General features: G+C 48.0%; 1 pseudogene; it reads left to right on the top strand.

Moving 5' to 3' along the window:
• The first annotated feature begins 5,796 nt into the window (after positions 1-5,796).
• Positions 5,797-5,913, top strand: LOC140428959 (5S ribosomal RNA; annotated as a pseudogene).
• Positions 5,914-12,474: the final 6,561 nt, after the last annotated feature.

The following is a 12,474-nucleotide window of genomic DNA, read 5'->3' as shown; positions in this document are numbered from 1 at the left end:
TGTTATATGTAGCGGACCCGGCGGAGGGGATGCCAGAGATAATGCGGACACTTCGGGAGTTTGGAGAATTCTCAGGATATAAACTGAACATGGGGAAAAGTGAGTTGTTTGTGGTGCATCCAGGGGAGCAGAGCAGAGAAATAGAGGACTTTCCGCTGAGGAAGGTAACAAGGGACTTTCGTTACTTGGGGATCCAGATAGGCAAGAATTGGGGTACATTGCATAGGTTAAATTTAACGCGATTGGTGGAACAAATGGAGGAGGACTTCAAGAGATGGGACATGGTATCCCTGTCATTGGCAGGGAGGGTGCAGGCAGTTAAAATGGTAGTCCTCCCGAGATTCCTCTTTGTGTTTCAGTGCCTCCCGGTGGTGATCACGAAGGCTTTTTTCAAAAGGATCGAAAAGAGTATCATGAGTTTTGTGTGGGCCGGGAAGACCCCGAGAGTGAGGAAGGGATTCTTACAGCGTAGTAGGGATAGGGGGGGACTGGCACTACCGAGCCTAAGTGAGTACTACTGGGCCGCCAATATCTCAATGGTGAGTAAGTGGATGGGGGAAGAGGAGGGAGCGGCGTGGAAGAGATTGGAGAGGGCGTCCTGTAGGGGGACTAGCCTACAAGCTATGGTGACGGCCCCATTGCCGTTCTCACCGAAGAAATACACCACAAGCCCGGTGGTGGTGGCGACTTTGAAAATTTGGGGACAGTGGAGACGGCATAGGGGAAAGACGGGAGCCTTGGTGGGGTCCCCGATAAGAAACAACCATAGGTTTGCCCCGGGGAGAATGGATGGGGGATTTGGAATATGGCAAAGAGCAGGAGTAACGCAACTGAAAGATCTGTTTGTGGATGGGAAGTTCGCAAGTCTGGGAGCGCTGACCGAGAAATATGGGTTGCCCCAAGGGAATGCATTCCGGTATATGCAACTGAGGGCTTTTGCGAGGCAGCAGGTGAGGGAATTCCCGCAGCTCCCGATGCATGAGGTGCAGGACAGAGTCATCTCAAAGACATGGGTGGGGGACGGTAAGGTGTCAGATATATATAGGGAAATAAGGGACGAGGGGAAGATTATGGTAGATGAGCTGAAAGGGAAATGGGAAGAAGAGCTGGGGGAGGAGATTGAGGAGGGGCTGTGGGCGGATGCCCTAAGTAGGGTAAACTCATCGTCCTCGTGTGCCAGGCTAAGCCTGATTCAATTTAAGGTGTTACACAGGGCGCATATGACTGGAGCACGGCTCAGTAAATTTTTGGGGGTAGAGGATAGGTGTGCGAGATGCTCGAGAAGCCCAGCGAATCACATCCACATGTTCTGGTCATGTCCGGCACTACAGGGGTTCTGGGTGGGGGTGACAAAGGTGCTTTCGAAAGTAGTGGGGGTCCGGGTCGAACCAAGCTGGGGGTTGGCTATATTTGGGGTTGCACAAGAGCCGGGAGTGCAGGAGGCGAGAGAGGCCGATGTTTTGGCCTTTGCGTCCCTAGTAGCCCGGCGCAGGATACTGTTGATGTGGAAGGAAGCCAAGCCCCCGGGGGTGGAGACCTGGATAAATGACATGGCAGGGTTTATAAAGCTGGAACGGATTAAGTTCGTCCTAAGGGGATCGGCTCAAGGGTTCACCAGGCGGTGGCAACCGTTCGTCGAATACCTCACAGAAAGATAGAGGGAATGGAAAAGAAGAAGGCAGCAGCAGCAGCCCAGGGGGGAGGGGGGGGGGGGGAGGAACCAGAAGGAGTCTCAGGGTTATTAATATATATGTATAATATGTATAGGTCGTTGCTATAAATAATTGTATATTGGATTGTTAAACCATGTTTTTGGAGAGTGTTTATCTGAGACAAGGCAGTTGCCATTTAGTTTTAGTTTTCGTTTTTGTTATATATTATTTATTCTTTGTTTATAAAACAGGTCATTGTTATTTATACTGTTATATTATTGTGTAAAGGATACACAATGTACTATGATGGTTGACCAAAAATTTTCAATAAAATATTCTTAAAAAAAAAAGAAGGGAATAAAGAATGTGTGGCATGGTGACTGAAGGCATCGCATTCTCCAATGTGCTGGAGAACCATTGGGGGGTCTTTCCGACCATTCTCACCAGTGGGATCTTCTGGTCCTGCTGACGGTAATCCACGCCGTGGGGCTCCCGGCGGTGGGATTGGATTCAATGGGAAACCCCATTGACAGCAGCAGGACAGGAAGATCCTGCTTCCAGCCAACGATGGACCACATCCCTCCGCCGGGAAACACGCTCGGGGGGGGGGGCATGGAAAATCCTTCACATTGAGTTTGGAGGAGGGGCTATTGCAGGACTGAATGGCAATATAGAGACGTGGGGCGTCATTCTCCGCCGGCGGGAGTCTCCGTTTTGCCGGCGCCCGGGGGTTTCCCGACGGCGTGGGGCTGCCCCACAATGGGAAACCCCATTGACCGGCCGGTATTACGGAGACTCCCGCCGGCCGGTCGGGGCAGAAATGTGGCGGGGCGGGTAGGAGAATTTCGCCCAGGGATTTAAACATGAGAATGGAAATCTTAAAATGGAGGAATTGGAGAACTGAGAGCCAATGCAGGCCAATCAGCAAGGCCTGGGTAATGGCTGAGCAGGATAATTAAACAGTTGATGCCAATACAGTAGAAGACACTGCACACTCCAAGTAGGCACATACCAAAACATCAGTAGCTTCAACACATATTGAATACTTTCCAGTAAAACTAGACATGAATATGGTATTGGTCTGAAAGAAGTAAGAGAATGAGTCACAGTTGAAGACTGTATTTATTTTAATTTAGAGTACCCAATTATTTTTTTTCCAATTAAGGGGCAATTACTGTGGCCAATCCACCTAACCTGCACATCTTTGGGCTGTGGGTGAAACACACACAGACACAGGGAGAATGTGTAAACTCCACACAGACAGTGTCCCGGGGCCGGGATCAAACTCGGGTCCTCAATGCCGTAGGCAGCAGTGCTAACCACTGTGCCACCATGCTGTCCTGACTGTATTCTACTTTGTTTCCATTTTATGATAAGCTGGTTGGGCCCTATCAGCACATTTCAAATTGTGACTAGAACTGTACCAGAACTATACCATTAAATTGAGCAGCGCACATTATCAACTCTCCATTTTCGACTTGGTGTAGAAGGATGATTTACATCTTAAGTGGTTGAAGAAAACTGACGAAACAAGGATGTTGAATATCCTTTAAATATAGTGTTAAGAGCAAGTTCAATTTGACATGAAAAATAACTTATATTAGGAATTGCTGTCGGGTGCATTTCTACTGTTACTAATTGATCTGGATAAATTGCTTCTAAGCCACATGCTTTTAAGTGAAGGAACCTATAAAACAGAGAAGGTTACTTTTCTGATAGAAAGACAAAATCAATTCCGTAGCAATTAGGCTTCTTACTCAGATGATCGCAAACTTACAGCATAAAAATTATTTCAGTCTTTCCAAAAGCCGAAGTGCTGTAAAATATATTTTCAGCCTTTCCAATGGTTACGTGGGGGAAAACAGATTGGCCAGGACAAATCAAAGGAAGGTAAAACCATCAAAATGAATGTGAAGGAAGGAAACAGTATGCAGGTAAGTAATGGACACCCATTTTCTAGCTATTGAAGTGGAGGTGCATGATGTGAATGTGAACAGAATGGCCAGTTTGGCCTGGGCAGTGCAGAATAGTGCAGCATGGCTGATACAGATAGAAATCAATGGGTTTGATCTAGCCCCAATATAGAGACGTGGTTGCAAAATGATCAATGTTGGGAGCTAAACATTCCATAACACTTAACTTTTAAAAATGATAAACAAAATGAAAAAGGAGAGGGGATCCCTGACAATAAAGGATGGGATAAAGGCAGCAGTGAAAATTGCTTAAATTCATGTTTTTACCAAGTTTGGGTGGAGTTAACATACACACAGGGCAGGAAACATTGGTGGGAGTTGTATATGGGTCATCCAACTGTAGTTGTAATGTAGTACAGAATATAAATATGTTAGTTAAAGGTGCATATAAAAAGGATAATACAGCAATCATGGGAATATTAATCTTCATATACACCGGGCAAACCAAATTTTTAGCAATGATGTCAAAGACGATTTCAATGGAATGTATATAACATAGTTTTTGAAATCAGTATGTCAAGGAAAGAACTAGGGGAAAGGTTATTCAGTTCTTCCCTCCCTGCATTAACACTCCCCCTGCCACATCAATCCCAGCAACCCACCTCCCTCGTCTTCCTTGCCAGCACTTACTTCACATCTGCTTCCATTGACTGTCACTGTTGGGGGCTGGATGCAGTCCCAGCAGTGGCTAATGCTCCTGGTGGCACTGCTGAGACGAGTGATGCCAGCTATTTGACTGACTGACAGTTCGGGGAGGCAGAGCTTCCTCCTAGATGAGAACGGAAGGCTTGCCTGAGCCAATTAATGGCCAATGGTGAGCTGACAAAGTGGGGAGGCCTGGCCCCTCCACCCATAAAATCCAGCCCCATAATATGATAGAATTTTATATTGGGTTTGAAAGTGATTTAATCGAGCCCAAAACCTGTGTCTTAAATCTAAACCAAGCAAATTACACTGATATGAGAAGTAAGTTGGCTAAGGTAGATTGGGGAACTACATGAAAAGATATGGGTGGGGAACTACATGAAAAGATATGGGTGACGATTTTGAACCCGTGTTAGCCGTCAGTGAGAACGCCGATGCGGAAGCAAAGTCCAGAGAGAATCAGAAAACTTGATTCTCTCTGGAAAGATTGCGATTTTCAATTTCACCTCACCAGTGATTCAACGGCAAATGAACCATGACAGGCTGGTAACCTCATTTTGATGCATCAGCATGTCATTAGCGAGGACTGACTGAGACTTTCCCCTTCACTGAATATTCAGCGGGTGCTGGTGTGATGTCAGGCTGACACCATTTACAACAGGTTTATGTGAATGTGAATCTGGTGGTCTCACCTCCGAGGGGGATTTTGGAGGTCAGCTCTCAGCCAGTTATCACCCTGCAGGGTGTGAAATGCTCCAGGCGCACTAAAGATGACATGGTTGGTAACTTCAATTTAGGGCTGGGGGTGGGGTTTGGTCTTAATCTCGCAGGGAGGGGTTACTCACAGCCCTTACCTTCCCTTCATGCCGGGGAGCCCCCTGCTTTCAGGAGGTAGGAGGCTGTCTTGTAGGCATCGCTTTCTATCTGTTCCTTGCTGGACCTGTGCCCAAATCACTGCTGAGGGAGTGCCTTTCCTTCATGGGAGCTGGAAAGTGGGTGGGAGAAGGTGAGTAGAGAGGGCCAAAACTAGGGGAGACAGTGAGGTACCTGTGTGGGGTTCCATTCGAGGCCAGGCTGTAAGAGCAGAATGAGGAACTCAGGAATGGGTTGCATCTCTGCCTCATAAGGGTTGAAGACCATCTTACTTGGGGGGAAAAACAGTCTGAGTTAAACCCTACACTCGGGCAGCAATGCAGGACAAAGGTGGGAAGCTGCATAGAAGTTCGAATCCACTTGTCAGGGATGTTTGAATATGTTGGGGTGGATGGTTGCAGTTGATGGAAGGCTTGTCAACTCTGTACCCTTGTGACCTGGGAGAATGAGGGTACACTTTAGTAATGTGTTGTATGCTAATTGCAGGCTTCACTTGAATCAGCTTTGCCTCTTTTGCCACAAGAGGTAGTTATTTGCCTGAAAAGCTACCTCACCCTTCCTTGACTAGTCAATTGTGCCAATGACACCTGTGGAACTAAACATCAGTACCATTTACTGGAGCCAAGTTCTTCACACTTTGGAAGCGTCAACCTGCCTACTGCCATACAAGTATGAAAATGCAATCCCTTCTGGTCCCAGAAGACAAGCACACTCAGGCCTGGTTAGTATTTGGATGGGAGACCACTTGGTAATACCAGGTGCAGTAGGCCTAGCCTACGGCCATATTAGTCTGAAAATGTCAGATCTCTGAAGCTAAGCACGGTAGCAAAGAACAAAGAAAGGTACAGCACAGGAACATGGCCTTCGGCCCTCCAAGCCCGTGCCGACCATGCTGCCCGACTAAACTACAATCTTCTACACTTCCTGGGTCCGTATCCCTCTATTCCCATCCTATTCATGTATTTGTCAAGATGCCCCTTAAATGTCACTATCGTCCCTGCTTCCACCACCTGCTCCGGTAGCGAGTTCCAGGCACCCACTACCCTCTGTGTAAAAAACTTGCCTCGTACATCTACTCTAAACCTTGCCCCTTGCACCTTAAACCTATGCCCCCTAGTAATTGACCCCTCTACCCTGGGGAAAAGCCTCTGACTATCCACTCTGTCTATGCCCCTCATAATTTTGTAGACCTCTATCAGGTCGCCCCTCAACCTCCTTCGTTCCAGTGAGAACAAACCGAGTTTATTCAACCGCTCCTCATAGCTAATGCCCCCCCATACCAGGCAACATTCTGGTAAATCTCTTCTGCACCCTCTCTAAAGCCTCCACATCCTTCTGGTAGTGTGGCAACCAGAATTGAACACGATACTCCAAGTGTGGCCTAACTAAGGTTCTATACAGCTGCAACAAGACTTGCCAATTCTTATACTCAATGTCCCGGCCAATGAAGGCAAGCATGCCATATGCCTTCTTGACTACCTTCTCCACCTGTGTTGCCCCTTTCAGTGACCTGTGGTGCCCCTTTCAGTGACCTGTGGACCTGTTCACCTAGATCTCTCTGACTTTCAATACTCTTGAGGGTTCTACCATTCACTGTATATTCCTTACCTGCAGTAGACCTTCCAAAATGCATTACCTCACATTTGTCCGGATTAAACTCCATCTGCCATCTCTCCGCCTAAGTCTCCAAACAATCTAAATCCTGCTGCATCCTCTGACAGTCCTCATCGCTATCCGCAATTCCACCAACCTTTGTGTCGTCTGCAAACTTACTAATCAGACCAGTTACATTTTCCTCCAAATCATTTATATGTACTACAAACAGAACAGGTCCCAGCAATGATCCCTGCGGAACACCACTAGTCACAGCCCTCCAATTGGAAAAGCATAATTCCATTGCTACTCTCTGCCTTCTATGACCTAGCCAGTTCTGTATCCACCTTGCCAGCTCACCTCTGATCCCGTGTGACTTCACCTTTTGTACTAGTCTACCATGAGGGACCTTGTCAAAGGCCTTACTGAAGTCCATATAGACAACATCCACTGCCCTACCTGCATCAATCATCTTTGTGACCTCTTCGAAAAACTAGATCAAGTTAGTGAGACACGACCTCCCCTTCACAAAACCATGCTGCCTCTCACTAATACGTCCATTTGCTTCCAAATGGGAGTAGATCCTGTCTCGAAGAATTCTCTCCAGTAATTTCCCTACCACTGACGTAAGGCTCACCGGCCTGTAGTTCCCTGGATTATCCTTGCTACCCTTCTTAAACAGAGGAACAACATTGGCTATTCTCCAGTCCTCCGGGACATCACCTGAAGACAGTGAGGATCCAAAGATTTCTGTCAAGGCCTCAGCAATTTCCTCTCTAGCCTCCTTCAGTATTCTGGGGTAGATCCCATCAGGCCCCAGGGACTTATCTGCCTTAATATTTTTCAAGACGCCCAACACCTCGTCTTTTTGGATCTTAATGTGACCTAGGCTATCTACACACTCTTCTCCAGACTCAATATCCACCAATTCCTTCTCTTTGGTGAATACTGATGCAAAGTATTCATTTAGTATCTCGCCCATTTCCTCTGGCTCCACACATAGATTCCCTTGCCTATCCTTCAGTGGGCCAACCCTTTCCCTGGCTACCCTCTTCCTTTTTACGTACGTGTAAAAAGCCTTGGGATTTTCCTTAACCCTATTTGCCAATGACTTTTCGTGGCCCATTCTAGCCCTCCTGACTCCTTGCTTAAGTTCCTTCCTACTTTCCTTATATTCCACACAGGCTTCGGCTGTTCCCAGCGTTTTAGCTCTGACAAATGCCTCCTTTTTCTTTTTGACGAGGCCTACAATATCTCTCGTTATCCAAGGTTCCCGAAAATTGCCGTATTTATCCTTCTTCCTCAGGAACATGCCGGTCCTGAATTCCTTTCAACTTGAAAGCCTCCCACATGTCTGATGTTGATTTACCCTCAAACATCCGCCCCCAATCTATGTTCTTCAGTTCCCGCCTAATATTGTTATAATTAGCCTTCCCCCAATTTAGCACATTCACCCTAGGACCACTCTTATCCTTGTCCACCAGCACTTTAAAACTTACTGAATGGTTAGCACTATGGCTTTACAGCGCCAGATCCCAGGTTCGATTCCCGGCTTGGGTCACTGTCTGTGCGGAGTCTGCACGTTCTCCCCGTGTCTGCGTGGGTTTCCTCCGGGTGCTCCGGTTTCCTCCCATAGTCCAAAGATGTGCAGGTTAGGTGGATTGGCCATGCTAAATTGCCCTTAGGTTAGATGGGGTTGCTGGGTTACGGGGATAGGGTGGAGGTGTGGGCTCAGGTACAGTGGTCTTACCAAGAGCTGGTGCAGACTCGATGGACCGAATGGCCTCCTTCTGCACTGTAAATTCTATGATTCTATGATTCTCTGTAGCGTAATTGGTCAGTGCTTTTGGCTGTGAACCAAAAGGTTGGTGATTCAAGGCTCTCCAGGAATGGAGCTTCCAAGTTTCTCTCCCCATTAGTGTTCATTGTCTCACAGTTCCGGGTTGTTAATGGGAAACAAGAAGAATCTCTCCCAAACATTACTGGCCCTGCTGTTTTTATCAAAATACTTGGAAGTATTGGCCTCAAGCATTGAATTCCAGAGTTCATATAAGCATTGTCATTACACAAATGACAGAGTTTTACCCCTGTGCAAAGCATGCCGGTGATGTCTATTATCATTCACCCCATTCAAGGTCATGACATGGGGGCATCTTTGAGGTTCCCCATGAGGATGCAGTGCTGGTCCCATGCATCTACTCAACTGCTCTTTTACCTAACTCCAGGCTGTCGTAAGGTGCCACCTGTCGTAAGGTGCCACCTCAGACCTTCGAAGTCCACATGCCTCATCAAGATGGAATTGAGAAGGACAACTGTGGGGAAATGGCTATAGTGTGAAAGGGGAGGGTGTGAGGCTCAATGGATAGGCACTTGGTAAGGGGAAGTGCATGTATGGATGTCCCAGAGATGTGGAGGACTGAAGGTCAGGGCTCTGTCAGGAATCCTCAATGACTACTTTGATCTCTTTATTCAGTGTATGATTCTGGAGAATCATGGAGCCAGCTGAGTTAACTATTTTACTCATAACTATTAAGCAACAGCACAGACATTGATGCACCACTGCATGTGGCCTGGACATGCTCCATGCAGGGGAGGAGGAAGCATGGCCTGTAGCTGTACTGGGATCAGCACCACAGATGGTGGAGCCCCGAAGGAGATACTACCGGCAAAGGATCTTCCAAAGTTGGACAACCTAACTGCAGATGTCGAAGCTTTAGTTTTGGGGGATGGTGGACCACCTTTTCCATGTCCTTCAAGAGCTGCATCACAAGAAATGGGAGGCCATCCACTGCCCATGGCTCTTAATGTTACTGCTGTTCTGAACTTCTATAACAAGCAGCTCATTTCAGGGCAGCACGGGTGACATGTGTGGCATTTTCCAGTCAGCCACACACAAATTCATAAGGGATGCCCTCCATGTGAGGGCACACAGGTATATAAACTTGGACTGTGACCAGGAGATCCAGGATGCCCAGATCATGGACTTTGCTCACAGCGGGCATGCTCCAGGTGCAGGGTGTGATAGACTGCATTCACATGGCCCTGCGGTCTCCATGACATCATGCGGCATCATTCATGAACCAAACATTGCCAGACGTGCATATTTTACTTTCTACCCTTTTTACTCTATCTGCCAGGTCCTCCTTACAATCTTTCACAGTCCACGTGCTCTCTTTCAACTTGTAGGAGATGCTCGAACACAACAATGTGCAGCAAGAATCAGCCATTAATTGAAGAGATCAGAATGAATATTGTGAGCAGGGAGCATAGCAGAAGCATTGTGAATGGTGAGGCTGAAGGACCCACTCCCCAGGGTTTTTGGCCATCTTATCTCTTCTCACTCAAATCCCTACTTATACACATTCTCTATGAAGAAGTTGTGCTACTGCAAACAGACACTCCTATATCTCTGTAAAAACAAACTGCTGAACATTAACTCTTTCTTCCTTCACCAGATCCAGCGAATAGAAGGCCCCAGTGATGCATGAGGAAGATCGGACACCTTTGAGAATGCACAATATTACTCAACCCCACTCTTGCCAGTTCAGGAACTGGCTCCCACTGAATGTAGAGAGGTCTACAATGGGAGACACAAGCACTATCATGCAGCAATGAGGGAAAGGGAATAGGATGGCCAGAAACCAGCTTAGCAAAAACTGAGACCACATCCTGACCTTGCACAGATGCTGACCAAGTGTCCAATATGTATAAGAAGACTGTTAGCTGCACAAAAAATTACTTAGTACACTGGACTACCTGCTCTCGAGGCAGCATACAATGTGGACAGCTTGGAGATGTCTAGCTCCAACTTGTGTGAGGTATTCCAGAGAGAAAATGTATGGAGACAATGTAGTCAATCATGGAGCATATGGTCAGTTTTATTAATTCAGTACAGGGGCTCACAGTAATGGAATGTCCGTGTGACATTCTGGTCAATCAATCTGGTGTCTGACAGCTTTGATGGAAATTAGACTGCGTCCATCTTTGCTCTGGATTCTAACATTCCCAAGGCTTGAAAGGAACCCTGTGGATGCTGAACATTGGAATCCAGAACTCATGGATACTCATCCGAAAAGAAGGATGTTTAGAGGACGAATTGGTGTTTTCAATTAAAAAAATAAACACTGGGATAGATTTCCGGTTGTGATCTCCCAGACAAATCTTCAGCTGCCATATTAATTCAGGTGACTTTTATCCATCCAGAGAAATCATCTGTACAGAATACTGTACTGAGAAAACATGGGACGGGATTCTCTGATCCTGAGGCGAAGTGTTGATGCCGTCGTAAACACCATTGCGATTTACAACGACGTCAACAGGCTCCGAGGAACTGCGATCCTGAGCCGTACAGGGGGCCAGAACGGCACTGGAGCGACTCACACACCTCCAGCTGCCAATACCGGCGTCAAACGGGCGCTGCAGGTCTGTGCATGCGCATTGGGACCGGCATGAACTCACACATGCGCACTGCGACCGGCGCAAACTCACGCATGCGCAGAAGGTTCCTTCTCTGCGCTGGCTCCGACGCAACATGGTGGAGAGCAACAGGGCCCGGCGCGGAGTAAAAGAGGCCCCAACCAGGAGAAGCTGGCCCGCCGATTGGTAGGCCCCGATCGCGGGCCAGGCCATGGTGGAGGCCACCCCCCACCCCCCGGGGTCGGGCCGCCCCCCGCAGGATGGACGCCGATGTCCCGCCGGGTAAGACCACATGTGAATAGCGCCGGCGAGACCCGGGCTATCTCGGCGGCTACTCGGCCCATCCCGTACGCAGCATCGCCGGAGGGGCGATTCTCGGCAGGTAGAGTGGCCCCCGACTGGCGCCGTGCCGACCGTGCCACCCTCGCCGGCGCCAATTTCGCCGATTCTCCGGTGACCGGAGAATCAGCAGACCGGCGTCAGTGCGGCGTCACGTGAATTGCGCCCGGCCCGCCGATTTTCCAACCCGGCCCCGGGGTCAGAGAATTTTTGGTTGTTGAGAGCGTTTCCCTAAGTTGAACTGTGGAAAGATAGTTGAGGGGAATGGAAAGTGAGAGCAGGTGAACATTGTCATAATATACACATCAGAGACACATGATGATGCAGAGACACATACTGACTGACACACTGCAAGACCAATCAACACACACAACACAGCAGCCAATCACCAGTTAGGGCACGGTCACTATAAAGGCACGGGTTTTCCTGCTGATTCGGGATGCAGCCTCTGAGACAGACAGAGCCCGCAGTCAGTAGCACAAACATCCACCATGTGCTAGCAGTATGGGCTGGTCAGGTTAGGCATTGGTCTTCAGTCAATCGAACAGAGTGTCGACCCACAGTGCAAGTATGTTTAACAGCTCTTAGTTAAATATAATAGAGTTGTACTATGACAAGTGCTGGTAGCCTGTCTATGTTACTGCTAAGGTAAATGCAGTCTCCACAGATCCAGAGTATCCAACACATCATGGTACCAGTATGTGATGTTAGAGTTTAATAGACCTACCTTCAAGTGATCTGCCTTCGACTAGCAATCAGCCATCCGGTAGTATGGACAGCGTCCACCCTCCCCCGTTGCTCCGCAACACCGGCAACCTAGGTGCGAACTGGAACATCTTTAAACAACGATTCTAGCTATACCTTGAAGCTACAGACCTGGAAGCTGCTTTTGACGCCAGGAAGATTGCTCTCTTCCTTTCCGCGGCCGGAGACCACGCCATCCATAACTTCAACTCTCTCACTTTCGCTGAAGGTGAAGACAA

Source organism: Scyliorhinus torazame, chromosome 8, assembly GCF_047496885.1.
Source record: "Scyliorhinus torazame isolate Kashiwa2021f chromosome 8, sScyTor2.1, whole genome shotgun sequence".
NCBI lineage: Eukaryota > Metazoa > Chordata > Chondrichthyes > Carcharhiniformes > Scyliorhinidae > Scyliorhinus > Scyliorhinus torazame.
The sequence above is the reverse complement of the archived record's forward strand: the minus strand, read 5'-3'. Positions and strand labels throughout refer to the sequence as shown.